This window comes from Haemaphysalis longicornis, unplaced genomic scaffold, assembly GCF_048455015.1.
Source record: "Haemaphysalis longicornis isolate Haplotype H1 unplaced genomic scaffold, Haemaphysalis longicornis Haplotype H1 scaffold_2, whole genome shotgun sequence".
Lineage (NCBI taxonomy): Eukaryota > Metazoa > Arthropoda > Arachnida > Ixodida > Ixodidae > Haemaphysalis > Haemaphysalis longicornis.
This window is the reverse complement of record NW_027526295.1, coordinates 255,761,752-255,781,386: the sequence shown is the minus strand read 5'-3', so window position 1 is coordinate 255,781,386 and position 19,635 is coordinate 255,761,752. Positions and strand designations below refer to the sequence as shown.

Sequence of the window (19,635 nt, the reverse complement as noted above, 5' to 3'; positions counted from 1 at the left end):
GGACATATACGCGCACACACATGCAGAAAAAAGAACCCGTAAAAAGCTGCGACCAAAAATCCACAATAATTCGAAAACGTGATGAGGTTTTCTAAGATACACTTCGAACTTCAATAAGCGTGTGTTCATCCATTCCATATAAAGCAGTTAGCTTTCCCGAATACCCAAAATATTTTGTTTACCGGTAGATACACTTCGAACTTCAATAAGCGTGTGTTCATCCATTCCATATAAAGCAGTTAGATTTCCCGAATACCCAAAATATTTAGTTTACCTACCGGTTACTCCCTGGCAAAATAAAAAAAAGTCGCTCGGCTCTGCATCAGACGTGTGCACATTTTCGCGCCCTCCCTGGTCGTAGATTTCGCACCGAGGCGGGTTAACCGAATGAAGAAACTCGCGAAAGAAGTGTGCTTGCATAGGCAAATAAGCGACGCGCGGCGAATCTCCTAACAAAAGCATAATAAAACAACTTCCACCGGGTTGGTGAGTTCGCACTTCTGGAGAACATCCGGCGGGCGGGCGGATTCCGAAACCGTAATGCCAATGAATATCCACACAGTTGAGAATCAGGGAGCTCGTGTACCAATCAGACCACTTGCCGATTCCCGTATGCGTGCCGGGAGGAACAGCTTTTTCAACCGCGCGCTCAGCTCGTTTTTTTTCTGTCCCCTTTCTCCCGTTTCTTCACCTTATCACCACCGTAGGAGACCACGGTATTCAGCGCCTTCTCTCTTTTCCGGCAGCGCTGCTTTCCCGCCACGAAGTGAAAGAACGAAGAAGAGCAGGCGGAAAGAATCACAAGTGCGAAACGAAATGGATAGACAGAGAGAATGAAAAATAGGGAGGGGGAGCAGGATAGAAGGAGGGCATCGGGAGTGAGCCGAGGCGCATGCGCACCGCGAGGCGGCTGTGGTTGCCACTAGCAACGACCTGGACAAACAGCGGACCCTAGCGCCACAATTTGCCACCACCGCCGCCGCGGCCACGGCAGGAATTCAAACAGTCCATTCCAGTCGTCGGCCGCCGGAGCGTCGCTCACTGTGCGCACGGAGTTCGAAAAAGTCGATCGGCGCTCTTTTTCCGCGCCCACAGTTCCCGCTGTTCCCCGAAGCCGCCGTCGGACTCCACCTGGGTGACACTTGTGGCTTCGCCTTGCGGGATCGGCAGAGAAGTTTGCGAGTTGTGTTGGAGGCCGACACCGCGCTGTGCTTCAAGGTGCGGCGTTTCTCGGGCGCCGTTATTAGTGGAACTGAACAACGTGCCGCAGTCTTGTTTTTCGTTTAGTATATTCAGGGATAGTTCTTTGTTTTTTGCGCTCAGAATAGCGTGTGTCATTAATTTCCTGTGAGCTGCTGCGAAGGTGCTCGAACGGTAACGCAGTCTGATTTCTGAGAAGGAGCGACCTATCCGAGATACTCAACAGGTGGGTCGGCAGTGAGCCATGGGTTTGTTCGAAATGGGTTGACTGCACGTACCGTTGTCCCGAGTTGTGCGGTCCATACTTTCACTAGTCCCGCGGTTCTTTCGCGTTTATCTGCCGGGTGCGCGCGTGCCGGGATATTTGTTGACGCTATAAAATCGCTTTTTAATGCGACGGCAGAAGGGAGCAACAAGCGGCGTGATAACCTGCCGTCCCCATACGGTACGCATGCGGCGGAACCGACCTGCTTTCGTTCCACCGGGCGACGAGTGAGACTGGCTTGACAGCGCCGTGAACGACAGTGTAGTGCGGCGCAGCCGGCTTCGAAGGAGGAGAAACCTGTGGAGCCTCGCGTCGCGCGGCTGACGAAAAGCGCCGACATCAGCACAAGGGGGGCTTCCCCGCAGCACTCAAGGACGGTGAGTCCGCTCTCCGTTTGGCTTGCAGCGAAGCGGCACCGCACGGGACGTTCCCGTGTCAAGGGCGCCAGCCGGGAGAGGGCGGAGGCTTCCCTTACTTGTGTGCCCTTCGTGCGGGACAGACGCTTAGATTGTCGCCATTTTATGCGAGCGATATTTACTTCGCGTTGCCGCTCTTGCCACGGTCGTGACGCGAACCCGGGAGTTTATGAAGCGGAACTGACGAGGCACTAGCTTGGCCTTCTTCCAGACAAAAACAGCGCGCTCGTTCGCTTTGGTTGCAGTTTTGGCGGTTAGCTGGGCTCTCTGTCGCCTTACTATGAGCCTGTATAATGGGAACGAAAATGCTGAATACGAAAAGAAGGCAAACGTTGAATAACGCAAATGTTTATTGAGCGAAGTAATTACGATTGGATTCTTAATAAATAAGGAAAACAAAAGACACGGTGAATGACACATTGGCATAAACTATTTGAATTAGAATTTTACGGTAACGTAATAAAATGGATGGGACGTCATCATAGTTGGAAAAAAAAAAGTATTTCCAGATTCCCGTAAAAGAAAAAGCAAACGCTTTCAACCAGTATTTAGTTAGTGAGTAAAATGCTTATTGAGCAAAAACAAAAAACGCGGTAGGCGGCCTGTTTAGCTCAGGAGGTGATAAAATAAATTCCCGAAGGTACTTTACATGGACAAAACCAGAGCAGCCTAACAAAATTGTGCAAGTGAAAAAAAAAATCATGCACTCCTCCTCCATTTGATGATGACGACGGTTGAACGCGAAGCTTTCTCGTGGCGGATTCTTTGGTTGTCGTCTGAGTATGGACTGAGTTTTGGCCACGTCGAATGGAACAATGGGATAGACGCCGGAAATCGCATACATGCGAGGGGTTCAGGTTATATTCCAGCCCCGGGAAGCGTTTTTTTTTTTTTTCTTCTTTCACTTCACCCTGCATTTTTTTGTTATTGTCGCCTCCACTGGGAACACTAAGGCGTCGCTTTGAAACTTCACGCGGATCTCTCTGAAATTTCTGAGTATATCAGAAGCATTCCCCAGATTTATGTTTTTTTATGACCAAACATTTCAAAGCAGAAAAAGATATGACGCAACAGGTGGCGGCAGTAAACTTGCGCAAGCGTTGAAAGGCAGTATTCAAGAGCTCCGCATTGGAAATTCGATTTAACCTTGTTGGAGGAAATGGATGACGAAAGACACGTTTCGAGACTCGAGGTCCCCCTTGGGCTGTCGACCAGCGTATCATTACGCCATCTATGTCATCTACTCGCATTTAAAGCCCAGCAACGACGACCCACCACTTTTCGTATATCCTCCACTGCCGTCTTGTCACAAAGCGCTCCCATAACGGAGAAACGAGCATGGGGAGTCGGATAAGCTTTGTAACGATAAACTGTAGTGACTTATAGAATTATCCGAACTTCTGTAACAGCCCGCTTACATTTTTTTTTCAGCAGCACATGGGAGCTCTTGAGTTCAGCAAGAAAAGAAATAGACGTTTGGAGCACACTGGTCGATAGCATACGAGTCGCTAGGGGATAGTGCACCGCCAACTTAAATTCTTCTGCAGTCGTGTGCAAAGACAGTGCGTACCTGGCAGCGTATGCTGCTACTCTCTTTTTGCATCAAGCTGAATATTTCATGTGCAGCACTGTGCACTTTTCTCGCCTTTTATTTTATTGTGATATTTTCGCTGAAAAAGGATGAAGCAACTGCCTTGTCTGCAACTGAATTTTTATTCGAGAGCCGCACTTGCACAAAATATGGAGACAGGTATAAAAGACGTGATCGACTGGAGAAGCTTGTCATCTGGGGAGTAGCATCATTTGAGAGCTTTTTGTGCTTTTTTCAAGAAGCACAGTCAGAATCCTACTCATCGTAAAAGATAGCACAGCAGTAAAAAAGAGTGATTTTTGAAGCGTAGCGTTCTTTCTGTGTGTACGCAAACGCCGTATGCGGGCGATTACGGTAGAGGTTGCCCTTACAGCTCTTTTGTATAAAACATCGATAGTACAAACTCAATGTAGAAAAGACGCGTTTGCATTCTTTTTGGTAACACAAATGTGCACTACACTTGTTTCGTCCAATCGGAGCTTTCAATATCAGGTTGAATCGAGAGCGTAGTTGCGCCGTCGCCGGCCAACGAAGCAACCAGTGTCAGCCCGTTGGCGTACGAGCAGGGGTGACACGTGGGTAAGGTCTGTGAGCACGTCTGAAACTGAACGCACGAGCGATCGCAGCCGGTAGTGGCATAACTAATAGGCTTCTGAAGCTACCACGCTTGCTTGCTCTCCGAGCTGTGAGCGAAGTCGAGTACGATCGAAACACCACGTAGCGCTGCGTCAAAGATCATGGGAAGCCCTACGAGCTGTGGTTTGGTACGGCAGCTGGCGGAAGAGTCGTGCGTCACTGGAACGCATGCCTCGAGCGTGCTTGATTCGGATTATCGGGTTCCAGCGCTGAGCAGCGGAAAGACGCGCAAAAAGTATACTGGAAGCTCAGTGTCGATACGGAGTAGTTCCACAAACTGTTGCCATCGGAGTAACTGGCCGCTGCGTTGGGAAGGGGCGTGGAGAGGTATTTTAGCTTGTCTGAGTGGTTTAGGAGAGATTTCGTTCCCGTTTACCTGGCGTGACACACAAATCATTGCGTGGTGACATGGGTCGTACTTCCTAATTCGTTTAACTGGGGCTCTGGAATTTTAATTGGCTGGGACAATATTATGCGCAATGCAACGTTGGCGAACAACTTGTACTTACTTCGGAAGGAAACCTATTGCTATATAAGCACATCCCGTTGCTACCGTATAGCGATAGCAAAAACTGTGGTTTATTCCTTTGTCATATGAACCGGTAAAACACGAAAGTGAAATGTGCACCTAAATCTGCAGCTGAGCATGATTCGCGGGTCGGTGGCTGCCTTGTGGGTGTGCTTGGTGAGCGACGTCCTGCTGGTGGGTCGCTTGGGCAAAAATGTACTGGCGTCATTTCTGTGACGGATATGACGTGAGTGAAATCTTGGTGTATCCCGGCATAAAACATTTTCGTGTTAAAATATAAACACCAGAAAACGAACCCTAAGTATAACGTACTCTTTAGTACTAAAGTTGTTTCCCCGCAAGAAGACCCTGAGTGCGGTGGTGCACCCTTTACAGGCCGCTTTCTTCGTTGTATTGGCGTCACTTCCGTGACGGATAACGTCAACGAAATATTTGTGTATCCGGGAATAAAACACTTTCGTGTTAAAAAAGTAAAAAAATGGAGAGTGGCGTAGTGGCTTTGTTTTGCAATGGCCTTGAATTTTGACAGGGTTCTTCATTGCTACTGCAGCTACTGTTTTTGCGATGAGAGTTAAAAATTGCCTGCGTACCTGCTAGCGTTGCTGCAAGTGTCGTCGAAAGGCGATTGTCTTTTGGCGCCCCTGCCACGTAACAAACCTTGCTGTCTTTCCCTCGATCGCCTGACGTTTTTCCTCTACCCTCGTGATCCTCCCATGATGTATGCAATGAAGATTTGCTCGCTTCAATTTTCCCACATTCGCGCAGCTCGCGGTACATTGTTTTCGTGTTTGTTTTTATGTTGCATCTCTTCGACATCATTTCCAACGCGTTTCTTTTTTATTTACTTGCTGTCATAGAAAACAATGTAGATTGTTAAGTTGAAAAATCAAAGCAGTTCCACCCTACGTGAAAACTGTCATGTGCGGAGCAGTGATTCGCCAGAGGGGCTCTGGCGCCCTGCCTTGACTAGTTTCAGTGTCAGCCTGACGTTGATACCGAAGGTAGTCAAGAGAGGACGCCGCAGCCTCTGAAGAGGCCTATAAAGATAAACTGGATTGTGTTTTCATTGTTTTGGGGTAATTATTGCGGTAATTCATTTTTTTTTCTTATTTTATATTATTGTGTGTTTATTTGCGGCCCGGCAACGGCAGCTTCCGTAGCAACGGCGAAGCGCAAAGATCACTCCCGACATTTTGCATATGAGCAACGTGTGTCTCTGTGGCGCGGTGAGATTGACATAGGCCTCGTAACGCGAGGGATCCAGGCTCGATCCAGACCAGGGGAGGCGGCGATCTTTTTGAAGCCTCTGTTTGGGTGCGTGACGCGCGTGTAACTACGGTGGCTAGTTACTATGACCCCGCATGAGCTACGTACGACAAGCCGGGCCTTCAAAAGTGCTTCGCACTAAAAATCGCCGGTACCTTCAGTTGTGGACTTATATTTCGCTTCACATATGCATGAGGTCTTAAGTGCGTTGAATAGTATAGATACGTATGGGCCGTGGCGGCAGTATTTGTAGTTTGAAACAGCCTTGCCTAAATATACTTCGTGTTCGAGCGGCCATGCAAGTGTATTTGAGCATTGAGGTTATATCGAGTGGTAGACAGACAGACAGACAGACGAACGGACGGGCGGACGAATGGACGGACACGAAAATTTGTGCGTTTGGTTAGCCGAATGAAGACTATCGTTTTTAAGATTCCCGTGTCTCGTTATAGAACACGCATGTGCAAACGCACACACTCATGCCGCTCTGACAAACGCCCACGGACACCCACATGTCGGACAGGGGCCCAAGAGAAAAAAGAAGAAGGCGGGAGTAGAGAATCGTACAGGATGGTGCACTGGCGGAGGGAATACGGGACCACGTGACGAACAGCCTTCAGAAAGCCTTTTAAGTCCAACGTGTTTGTCCCACAATTAGCAGAAGGCGGTCTCTCGGAAATTTACTCCTACGCGCGAGCAGTGGCACCCAATGCGCGAACATTTTCGCTTCTCGGCGCCCGTAGGGGACATTCTTATTCAAAGAAGGCTTACTCCTTCCATCTGAGAGAGTCGGCCATTCCATTCTGTTCCGGCTAGCGGCCACGCCACAACCCATTGACGGGTATACGTGACCGGTACAGCTGCATCCTGTTTCATCGTGATGTCCGAACTATTTTTAGTGCAGGCATACCCTCATTGTCCACGCGAGAGCGTGCGAGTGCGTATTGCGCGAGCGTTAGAACACACAGGCACCTCGAGGAACGGGGGTGGATTAGAGCGAAGGCGACGGGCATCGCCGGTAGGTGTAATCGCGTTTCGTAACTGGCGCCATTCAGGCTGTTGAATAGGACGACAGATTAGTGCTGGCAGGGAATCATTTCACAAGCGCTCCTTCGTTCCCTCCGGTTCGTGCCACAGATCGACTTTTTTTTTTGCTCACACAGTTGCACAAGTACACCTATACATATAGTACACCTGTTGTCGCGTGCAGGCGCAAGGCGCCACTTTTTATCCGTTCGCTCATTGGAGCCTGCTGATGGAGAGTAGAGAGCTGGGGAACAGTCTCGGATGGCGATTCCGCAATTCCGAAGCAGCACTGCACGCACCGTCTCTCATTCCGGCGTGTGGTTATAAGGGCTTCTAAGGCATTCTTGATGATGCCTCGTTTCGATTAGGGGAAGCGTCGTAGGATTCCGCTCTTTCAGAATAAAAATGACCCGCTCGGCCGTTGGCTATGCATTATATCCTTACACCCTGTTGACTAGGCATTGGGCGTGAAATTCATGAATTTCAGATGAAACTCCAGCAGATGGTACTAATGATGATGGCGGCGACGGCGATGCTAATGATGATGTTGATGATAATGATTATGGTAATGAGGTGGTCGTATAAACCCGCCGCGGTGGCTCAGTGGCTAAGGCGTTGCGCTGCTGAGCACGAGGTCGCGGGTTCGATTCCCGGCTGCGGCGGCCGCTTTTCTGATGGAGGCGAAAAGCAAAAACGCCCGTGTGTACGAGATTTCGGCGCACGTTAAATATCCCCAGGTGGTTAAAATTAATCCGGAGCCCTTCACTACGGCGTGCCTCATCGCCTGCGTTGCGTCGGCGCGTTAAACACCCACAATCAATCAATCGAGGTGGTGATATATAACAATGGGGGTGGAGATGAAGAGTGCCTTTAAAAATTTCCGCGCTGCCATCAAGCATCCTCAGCCCGGCTCATCCGGGAAAGGCCCCAAGAGGCATGACTCAGAAAAACGCAGAAGAACGCAGAACTCCGAATTGGCTTACCCCGACTTACGACCACGTTTCACGTGGCGCCGCTGGGAATACGAAATACGCTTCGCGCCTCCTGCGGTGGTCAAGGGGCGGCGCAAGTTGACCGGTCTCTGAACCTCTCTAAACATAAGCCCCCGCTACCCCACCGCCGGGATGGCGCCATTGGGAGCCCACCGCACGCGTTATGCGGAGGTTCCTTGGTTAGATTCCTGCTTCCAATCATGGTGGATTTTTTCTCGACTTTGTGATTTTTTTTATCCCTGTATCACAAAACAACAAGTACCTTATTCGGCGCTACAATGCACTTTCAAATAGCCTAATAGCGCTGGCAATAACGACTGCATATTTGATGTGTATGTATTTATGTACGTATGTATGTATGTATGTATGTATGTATGTATGTATGTATGTATGTATGTATGTATGTATGTATGTATGTATGTATGTATGTATGTATGTATGTATGTATGTATGTATGTATGTATGTATGTATGTATGTATTGGAGGTTGATATGCATTGGAAGTTTTTTCCCAGATTCGTTGGTTGAGAAGTTGGCTAATTATTCTTGACTAATTATCTAATATTTTGAAATGCAAAAATAGCGTGACACACGACATACAAAAGTGAGCAACATGCATTTGGTCGCGTCGTCAGTGCAGCGGCATATTGTTAAACTCTGGCTTAAGTTAGCTGAAACACCCCCTATATATATATTGTTTGTTTTCATGTAGACTGTATTGATTGTGACCTCCTCTAAAACAGCTCTTCTCTATCCCCAAGCATACGTGTAGCCTTGATTTTCTTAAAGCTCTACTTGATATTTAACCAGTAATAAATAGAAAATGAACAAACGGGACCAATAAAAAGCAAGAGTTAAACGAAGGAGAAGAGATAATAAAAAAATGTATTCTGAACGGTCCGGATCCTGCCAGGCCACGCGGCCAGATGGGATCTCACCAGCATTATTGGTTCGTGAACGAGACTGGAAGTGAGCCGATGCGTTGCAAAAGCAGAGCGTGGGAACCCAAAACAAAATAGCGCTGTAGTAACCCGGCACATTTTTAGCTATACAGACACTGTTGCGTAGTTTGGACAGAAAAATTTCTTTTCGCGCCGTTCGGGATCAGCAGACTACATCCTTTTTCTGTTGTTACTGGTGGACTGACACGTGCCGAAAAGACACTTTGACGGCCACTGTACGGCGAAAACTTTTCTCCTGCTTGCAGAAGAAAGGTGTCGATGTACTGACTTTCCGCTCGAGATAGGCTGTAGCAGAATCAGCAGTTTTGAGGTAGCCGGGGCTTTTTATGTGGCCAGAGCGTGCCACCCCAATCAGCACATATTGGCTCCCATTATGCTCCAATCGGAAATACCAGAATTTATGTGGCCGAACGAATTAGCATCGCTAGCGTCACCACTATATGGTTTACGGCGTTGAGCTGTACTTTGGTCAGATTATTGACACTGGATACAGTAGTAGGAGGGTTTGGATTACATTAAGGGATGAATTAAATGGACCAATTATAAAAAAAATATTTTCCTGGCTGTAGGACGACGCTCCGAAACTTTGAACGTACTGGTTTGAGAGTTTGGTGCTGCTTGACCAATTATTCCTTTCTTCAGTGAGCGAATGTCGCTAAGTCTCCAAGGGCCTGCTCAACAGTCAATTGTGTGAGCGTATTTTTCATGGCTGCTAAAGGCCGCCTGTTCTCCAAATAATTGGTGATTACGCAAGTTGTATGCACGGTTTTTAAATGCGACAGCATTTTAGTGCACCAGCTGTCATGCTTTTACGACCATCCGCCTCACCGAAGATATATTTAGGACGCCTTGACATTAGAAGCGAAGGAGAGTATATAAGAGGGCTCAAACAGCGCGCTTCTCCTCCACCGTTTTTTTTTTTTGAACTCCAAAACCGCAGTGAGTACTCAAAAGGGCCCCCGAATTAGATGGCATTTAGAATTACTCGTAAATGACAAGGGCATAGCCCAGTATACTCCCGCAATTAAGTGCGAATGCACTTCTTAAGCGAGCCTGAATCGTCCGCCGCCGTCGTCCGCATAGCAACAGCTGCGGGTGCGCGCGCTCCTCGTCTTCCTCCTCGTCTTCCCTAGCAACGCGGGGAGATGGGCGCGCGCTACTCTCCTCCTCCTCTCTCCGCTCAGTGGCTGTGGGTGTTGGGCGCCTCCTCTCCACTTCGGGCGGGAGAGCTCTCACTCGCGTAGCGGGCGCTCCGCATTCCGACGCGTGAGGGCGCTCGTGTAGCCCTCGCCGTAACGGCGGGCGCTACTCTCCTCCTCCTCTCTCCGCTCAGTAACTGCGGGTGTTGGCCGTCTCCTCTCCACTCCAAGATCACGATATCCACCGTAATCGCGCAATCAGCAACCGTGCATTCGCACTTACACACTCTCCCCCTCGGGGAAGTGCGAGGGAATTTTTTTTTATGCCCGCACAGTAAGGTTAGTGGGAACTGCGAAATGCTTACGCCGGGACGTGGCGACTTCTGCTTCAACAAAAAAGCTTGTTGGTTCCTTTTTGCAACCAAGTTGTGAACGGCTCCTGGCGCAGAATTTTGGGCTGCGAAATATATTCACGCCAAGCACGTGCATGCGGTGAAGCGAATATCAATAACATCATATTAGCGAGCTATCAAGCCATCACAGACGGCCATGACATAATATTCCAGTGTCTTCCAGGTCACTGCGGAATCATTGGCAACGTATTGGTGGATGAAGCTGCTCGTACAGGCCACGAGAGCGACCGCACTATCCTGCTTCCGCTTTCAAGGACCGATACTGCGAGGACGCTTCGCTTCTTTGTACGTAGGATTACCATGCAGCAATAGAACACATCGGACTCTTCGAATCCCGGTCTGTGTATTCAAGATCCGCTTTTTCAGCGCTGTGTTCCGTATGGGTTCTCGCGACATCCGTCGACTTTAGTAAACTTTGTAGTCTGTGGTTTGGGGTGGCCTTCACGAAAGCCTACTCCTTCCTCATCGGGATGGCCAGCAGCGCCCACTGTGACGCCTGTGGGATGGAAGAGACATGAGCATGTGCTGCGTCGCTGCCCATGTAATAATCTTCAGGGATAAGTGTGCTTGCCACCGCACTCAACCGATTGGACAATCAACCACTTACAGTGGAAACTATCCTAGATCATCGGTCTCTACTATCAACTTCACAAAAGGCAACAAAAGCGTTTCCTACGTTTCCTGAGCGAAAAGAATGCGCATGAAATACTGTAATGCCCAAATCGGGACTAGAGTGCGCGCCTTCCCAGTCCTATCTCTTCCTCTTCTTCCGCCCTCTCTTTTATCCCCTGAGCCCCACTCCCCCAGTGCAGGGTAGCAAAGCGGGCTCAACACCTGGTTAATCTCCCGGCCTTTCTTCTTCTTCTTCTTCTTCTTCTTCTTCTTCTTCTTCTTCTTCTTCTTCTTCTTCTTCTTCTTCTTCTTCTTCTTCTTCTTCTTCTTCTTCTCCTCCTCCTCCTCCTCCTCCTCCTCCTCCTCCTCCTCTTCCTCGTCCTCCTCCTCCTCCGTTCGAATGAATCAGAACGGCATGCACGCCATGCAGAGCTGTCGCTAAATGCATACTTGAGTCGGTCGAGTTCCACTATATGAGGTTATTTTTTCGGAATGTTTTTTCCCATTTTTTTGACGTGTTGGCATGACATGTTGACACGACAGGCCGGTGGTTTCTTTCAAGCTGGAATTCATCAAATCATTTTTTTTTGCCCACAGCTATCTTCACTATTTGTCCGGTGTGTGGATGGGAGCGGTGTACTTTAGAAATAAACACTCCAAAAATAAAGAGCGAAGCTGATGTAGGTAAAGAGCGGATTGAGAGAAATAGAGGGGAAAAAAAAGGAAATAGTTCTGTGTTTGCAGCGGTTACAGAGAAAGGAGAAGCAGATCATGCAAACCCACGCCTTTCTGGATGAGCGGCGAGGATTGCAAAAATTTGGCTCCACCAGGCTTAATGAGCCGTCCGGCCCGAATTCGGTAATGAGAGCTCAGTGGTGCGCCAGCCGGCAAGGTTTCAGACGAGCAAAGGGTAGCAGCAACCTAAAGCAGCAAATGCAGACACACAAACGAAGAAGTAACAAAAACAGGGTTAGAGCTAGAAAAAAGGTCTAACAAGCGGGTTTTTGCTTGCGAAGGAGAGAAAAAAAAAACGGCTATTTTGTTTTTACGCGTATGAACCATTCTGGATTAAGCTGGCGCGTAAACGAGTGTGTGTTCTGGCTTTTCCCCCTCTGACGAGGTCGTGGTTTTCGCGAGTGGCCTGGTGTTTCCCAGAGGCGGCTTTATTGTGCAGCCAACGCTGCCGCCGCGATGCAGCCATGGCAACCGGCAGTTGGCTTGGAAAGTGCCGCTCCGCAAGATTCGCCTCAGTGGTATTTACAAGTGCGTGCTGGCCGCCCGATTGAGTTTTTCTGTGCGAACCACTCGTTCTCGATCGAACCCCAGCCAGTTTTTTGGCAGCTGATTTTTTTTTCGCGTCCATTTGTTGACGTCGTTTTCGTTATTTTCTTTTTATTCTGAAGCCTCTCTTTGCGCACGGGAACCATGCAGTTGCGGATACATTTCTGTCACGACGGCGTCTATGTCACAAGGTATAGACATACAGGCCATATTTTCCCCAAACTAACACAAGCGGTATGCATACATGTGAACTTTATTTCGTTATCGGTGCAAGTGCCAACAACTACATAACATCATTGGCGGATTCGGCCTCTTTCCAGTGGAGTCCATCTCGTTGACTTTTTTCTTCATGTCTGTGTGACTCCATTTGCTTTATCGGAGGTCGCCTCGACTCAAGTTGATGCTCGTGGGAATGAACATATAGATACGCTTTGTCATGCAAGACAAGCGCTCACTATCGGAGAGCATCTTTACGCGATTAAGTATGTAATATATGCTTTGCATCCCACGAGAAAACTTCGAAAGGAATCTGCTTTATTTCTTTCCATATTGCTGTGAGCGTCTTTACAGTAATATTCTTCGGTACCTTTTCCGGTGAGGCAACAAATTAGGCGCGAATTTCAGATCCAAAAAGAATCGAAGTGGGGGCAGGTAAAACATAATAATTAAACAAAGTGGGTTCGAAAGATTACGGGGGAATAAGGCTGTGGAGGATGCAGCAAGGTACGGCTCGTAACTCAAGTGTGGCGATGATTTCTGGAGCGTTATGCCGTCGTTGGTTTTAGTTTGCATTGGAAGTCCAGCAAGCAAGCGGAATGCTGTGAGCCAGTAGCCCTGCATGTTTCCTGGGAGTGGTAGTTCGTACTGGAGGATAAATGCTTAGAGGATTATGCCAACAACAAAACATAAAAAAATGTGAGTGATACCTTTTCTTTAGGGAGAATAGAAAATGGTACAAAGTAAACAATATATAAAAAACAATTAATCACGTTCTCTAGATGGAGGAACGACCACGGTTCAAGCTAAACCAGCGCCTCCAATAAAGTCGCCGATGAAACATGTAAACAAATTTTGTTAGTGTTCCGTCATAAAAAGTATTTTCAGCTGTGACAACCCACTAACAGGGATTGCTATTCAGGAGCTAAAAAAAAAAACAGGTTGATGTTAGCATATGAGTGTAAACATTCCACGAAAAATGCGGGAGAGAAATTTTATAACGTCCAATACCTGCCCGAACGACGAAGCACCGCATTGGCTCGTAAACGGGCGAAAAACCTGCAGCGCACGCGACGGACCTTGTAAAGCATGCAGAGAAGGAACTCGGCCCGGGCTTTGAGGAATGCATCGCCTTGTGTTCACTCAGCGGGATGATCTGCTTGCGCGCCGGATAAACATGACGCCTTTTCTGGGCGACAGCGTTGTGTTCGCTGAAACAGCAAGGCATGAAGGGAATGAGGGGCAAAACCTCGGCATCCCGATATGAATAATTCAAGGAAAAGCTCAGGTCACCGTTAATAGCGTGATTGATGACAGGCGCTCTTTTGATGCGTGACCAGGGACAAGGGCTAAGGGGATTGGATTGCACTGGGGGTTGCCACGATAATTGGCGCCCATCGCGGAAACAAGCTGAGCTGACGAACGTGCCTCGCATTCGCGTTGAAGCTAGCTCGAGGAAAAAGTTTTGCGATTAGGTTGCGCGAAAAAAATTTCAGCTTTCTAGTTTTGTGTGCGTGCTTTACACTGGGTGAACCGAGAAAGATTCCTGGGTGACTCAGAAGCTTTAAAAGAGGAAAATCAAGTAAGAAAAGAGATATAGATTGTTGAAAGCGTTAAATTTGTTTCGAAGGACATGACGTTTAGCCTGGTTGCCAGCCACTAGCAAAATTCTGTGAAGTGCACATACACACGCACAAAAAAAAAAGCGTCCATAAAGCCGTTGTTTTGTCGCAATTTATTGGGGGGATTAAGAAGGGCATGCAATATTCTGTTGGTCGTTTACTGCTCTAAACGCAGGCAGCGTTAATTATACTTTTTTTTGCGCTCTTTAAATTAGCATAAAGCTTATAATTGGTTTGTTCAGATTAGAGTTGCGTGCTTTTTAGAAAGCATGTTGCTGCAGCTTTAAATTTATGTTTATCATTCCATAGCAGATGCTTTCACACATTTACGCAACGAAAGCTTGGTAAATAATTGTTCGTCGCTTTACTTGATGCCTGTCAATTATGCTTTAGGCACGCCGTGGAGAACGCACTGTATTCTCTTTGTTTGTGTTGTAGCATTTACTTTCACAGTTGGCCGGGCATCAATATTTTCGAACCGTTAGAGGAAAATTCCCACCATGTCAAAGAAAAGTACTCGCCTTCATGGCCAGTATATAAACCCTTGGTGCTCAGTTCCTAGGGACACCCATTAAATAGATACAAAAATTTCGTACACAAATATTAATCATGTTCGAGTAAAAAAAATGGCGAAATGTTTGTTACAATGTCCCTCAGTCGAATATCTCGCACCGGTAATTTGTCGTACATGTATTCACACTTCAGCGGTATCGACTTATCTTTTGCTTGTCGTACTACTGGATATAGATATTTCTCAGTGGTTATACTCTGTTTCTAATCACTGTGTATTTCTTATTCTTGTTAGCGAGTGCCCGTGCAAAAAAAAAAAAAAAGAACAACAATAAGTGGCTCCGCTCTATCAATCCTTTGTGAACACCTTTATATCCATTTTTTACGATGCAGTACTATGCTCGTGATAGAAAAAAATGAGAATGCTTTTATAAGCTGGTAACCAAAGTGGGTAAAAATGCGGGGCAAGAATTACCTCGTTTGTTGTGTGTAAACATGAAATTTAAAACAAAGTTGACGCAGACTACCTTTTTGTTGTCTCCTACAAAGGACGATCGCAAACAAGGAGCTTGCACGATCATTTATAAATCATCGAGGAACATTTCTTAACCCAAGAGCACAGTTTACGGAAAGACTACACGCTTTAACTTACTACTATAAAGTCACCATGTTTTAGTTTTCTTCACCGATTTAAGGATCCAAAAATTTTTTAACTTCGCATGAGATTACTGGGCTACAAAAAAGAACGTCGAAATGTTAAATTTTGGGACGATTATAACATTTGGTCAGTATGATCGGTTTGTAATTGTTTGACGTTATCCCGGCGCGGAAACTTCATTTCCAACTATCACACCACTAGGCGGTATCTGCACAGATATATTCTGCACATGACCCCCACCACTGGTCGCCGGATAATTTAACTGCCTTGCAATTACACGAAGCCACAAACTGTCGATTACATACATCCGTTTAGTAGCCCCGAATATAAAATCAATAGCAGTGGTGTACGTCGAGCGAGCCTATTTGCGTTCTTGTGCTCCAGCCTCGCGCTTCTTATGACAGCGGTCAACAAAACTTATTACTTTGACGTATTGCTTGTAAGTGATTATAAATGAAAAGAATTTATGTAAAAAAATACATTAAGCTTACTACATCGCAGAATTTTGTAGCACAAACAAAATTACAGAAATCTTGACTGAAAAGGCGTGCAAGACCTTTAATCTAAAACAATTATTTATTTATTTATTTATTTATTTATTTATTTATTTATTTATTTATTTATTTATTTATTTATTTATTTATTTATTTATTTATTTATTTATTTATTTATTTATTTATTTATTTATTTATTTATTTATTTATTTATTTATTTATTTATTTATTTATTTATTTATTTATTTATTTATTTATAAAATACTGCAGGCCACAAAAATGGCCCAAGCAGGACTGGGAGTGGTACCAACATGACCAATTATATAATCGTACAGGCGGGCAACAGGTATACAACAATACAACAGGTACACAACATGTTAAAACACAAGCTTCAAATCACACTTCAATGTAATTTTCAATAGATTTTAGAACATTCTAGACTCAAAATAATGATGCGGGAGTTTGTTCTAGTCCGTCATTACGCGACGGAAAAGTGAGTATACTCAAAGTAGTTAGTGCGTGCAAATAAAGGCGTGAATGGCATTCCCTTGTAAGACGGGAAGATAACGGAGTGAGGATGTGAGAAAGGTCTATGATACTGTTTTTCCTTTATGGGTAAAAAAGAAATTTAGGTCTTGCTAGCTTTCTCTGGGTCTCCAAAGTTGGAATTTCGTTTATATTCATTATTGCTGTCGAGGACTCTCACTGTCGGAAGCGATTAAAAATAAAACGAAAAGCTAATCTTTGGATTCTCTACAGATTGTTAATATTTTTTTTAGTGTGTAGGTCCCAAACCTTAAACGCATGTTCCAAAGAAGGCCAGACCATCGTGTTGAGTGCGAGGAGTTTAGTACTAGGGAGAAGATTTTAAAAGTGTGCCTTAGTAACCCCAATTTTCCACGGGCGGGTGAGCAAATATTTTCAGTGGGGTAGTAGCAAGATAAATTGCTCATGATTGTGACGCCAAGACATTTTTAACTGTATGTAAGTAAAATGGAAGTTACTTCGATACATTACGAGTAAATAAGTGGCTCTTATTTGTTAGTAATGCCCATAAATACAGTATTATCCGGGTTTATGTGCATGTCTGACATAATATATACATAATATATACGTCTGAAATAAAGCTCCTGATGCGGTATACTTTTTTTCCAACAAGCAACTGAAGTTTTTTTTTTTTTTTTTGCTTCTTAAGCGTTTTTTGGGGGGTTTGCTTCGCCGCGTAGCAGCAGTGCATAACAGGCAAAGCACGCTTTACAGTGCACTGCAGCTTTGTCGGTGTGATTCAGTCAAGCGTCAGACGTTCGCTGAGTTGAAGCCGCGGAATGGCCCCAACGTGGGTGCCGCGTTGAATTGATTGTGCGTCATCCGTAGCGGAAAAAAGAGTACTGTGCCGTCGGCGGAGAGAAGCAACGCATTTTATTTACTGAGGGAAGAGAGAGCTCGATGTACGCTAACACCCCTTCCTCGGATTGAGCGCAAAGCAGCCCGGCGCCCTGCCGACATTGTATGCCATTGTTTGTACTCACTACCCCTTTATTCGCTTCTGCTGACGAACGGCCTCGGTTATGGGAGATATAACGCGACGTAATCTTATTCTGCGTGATGACGTCTCCAAGGGCATTTTATTGCTAGGCTGTGAGTTTTTTCCTGTGCGGCGTGGCCAGGCAGTCCGGGGCTGTTTGCTTGCTTGTGTGCGGGTGTATTTTGGCAGGAATAAAATATAGCCATAATCTAGTGTTAGTGCTCCCACACAACGCTGTACTAACCCTCAGTGCAGTGGCGTGAATCTCGGCTGGTTGCGTCGTCTATTGTCACTTAGTCACAATTTGTCAACACTTCCGACGTGTGGGTTTGGCATCTCCACTTGTTACGCTTGACATGGTGCAGTCGAGGTGTCCGAATGTCGAATCATGATTGCGACTGTGCGGTTCGTGGGAATTGAATTGATAATAGATGCCCCTGTGTTATTTCTGACCGGGGTACATCCCTGGACCATGTATCCCTACCCCGACGCTCTGATTATTCGGTGGAAAACGATTAACTGAGGGTGCGTTTTTTTCTGCTTTTTATATCAGACCGCAGCCCTCCGTTTTCAAGCTCCGGTCGTTAAGCATAGGCGTCTGCTTAACGACCCGCCTTTTTTAAAGCGGGTCGTTAAAACTACGTTGTGCGACATGGCGGCTTGACTTGCTGACTACGGATTTCGGGCAAGATAAACCTTCCAGATTTTTCACGAATTTGGAATGAACACAATCGATACTCAGGAGAGGCTTGTCTGACCTACGTTCATAAATCCAGCACACGTGCTTAAAGGAGAAATTCAAGTGACCGAAAAGTCCAGTTGATGGTAAACGGTTCCGTTCCGTTTTTTCTCCTTGTGTCTATGTCGCGATTCAGTTTTCATGAGGGCCGGGGTGATTTGTAAATTGGTACAAATAGCTGCTTAATGTTATAATCATGTTGTAGCAGTCTTATCGTGTATGCGAGGGACAGCGACGGACTACTAAACATTTAAATTCTAACTTAATTATGGCGCTTCTCAATCTGTAGGATGAACCTAGGCAAGTTAAATTCACCTGCACTTAGTTTAAGTACAAAATGTTAAAGCTCGCTTCCGTAGAGTTTCGTGGCGTTGGAAAATACAACAACACATGGCAATACTACAACTGATCTCCTCAGGAACCGAAGCCAGACGGCAATTTTATTGTTTCCAAGGAAGCTGCCGCCCCTCTCCACCTCTCAGATAGGCCAGGCCAGCTAAACAACTTCTCCAATATGTTTAAAAGCATCCACTCAATTACCTTGCCTGCTGCTTGTTCATCTTTTTATCATCTCAGCTTAAAGACCTGCTGCGTGTATGCAATCATCTCTGCGTCGGTCAACGCCCGTGTGTCCTTTTGCCGGCTTCCGAACACTTGTGAAATGCTTGCCGATTAAGTTTTCAGCGCACTCTCACTGCGTTACGCAAGTTCAGTCAACCCCGACGCGCTTGTCGCTTGAGAAATTTTAAGGTTGAAAGCTTTAAGGACTTACGCGATTCTCTAGCGACGCACACACACACACACCATAAAAACCACAAAAGTCAAACTATATCTGAATTTGTAATGACATTGAGGTGAGTATCCCGCGGCATCTCAACGTTGCGCAATAAAAGTGTGACAGCGCGGATATATTTATTTTGCAAAATTATGCGCATACGATTGTCATTAAAACAACCTTCTAGCTGCACTGATGCCAATATTTTTGGCTGGAATTTCGTTTCGCCTTATGCAAATAAGACTCAAAAGGTGGGCACTGACGCTGCAGCAAATTTAAGGCCAATAGTTAAGCTGGATGGTTACTCTGCATATTTAGACCGCTTGTTGTTTTTCTTCGGTGTTTACGAAGGTGGCTGATTTTACAATATCCCTTGCGTTTGTATTTAATACTGACTTGCGTTGACGTTGTCCTATTTGGTTGATATCAATACATGCTGCATACATGTAGCGGTGCAATAAAGTAGGCGATGATATGACGTCAATTGGCCATTTTTTACCTAATCTAACACTGGCTTTCTTGTAAACGACTACTCCACTAGTAGACTGTCTTTCTGATCCCGATAACGTCACAGACAGCCCATTCCTTGATGATTGGGATGGTTTCCTGTCCGATGGCACACGAAGTATGCACCTCAACGTTATATTCCAAGCGGAACTAAGTGACTGGTTTATAATAATCTAGCAGCAGCATTGTACCCCAACCTTGAACGCAGAAGGAGTTGACATAAAGTGCACAACTGCACAACTACTGTACGTACCGTGAGTCT

General features: G+C 46.1%; 1 protein-coding gene across 1 annotated transcript in view; it reads left to right on the top strand.

The window, feature by feature from the left end:
* The first annotated feature begins 975 nt into the window (after positions 1–975).
* Elk (Eag-like K[+] channel) overlaps positions 976–19,635 on the top strand; it is a 394,257-nt gene continuing 375,597 nt past the window's right edge. Inside the window, exon 1 of the mRNA XM_077700237.1 lies at positions 976–1,842. The gene's annotated coding sequence lies outside the window, so the exon portion shown is untranslated. The remainder of the gene's footprint in view (positions 1,843–19,635) is intronic.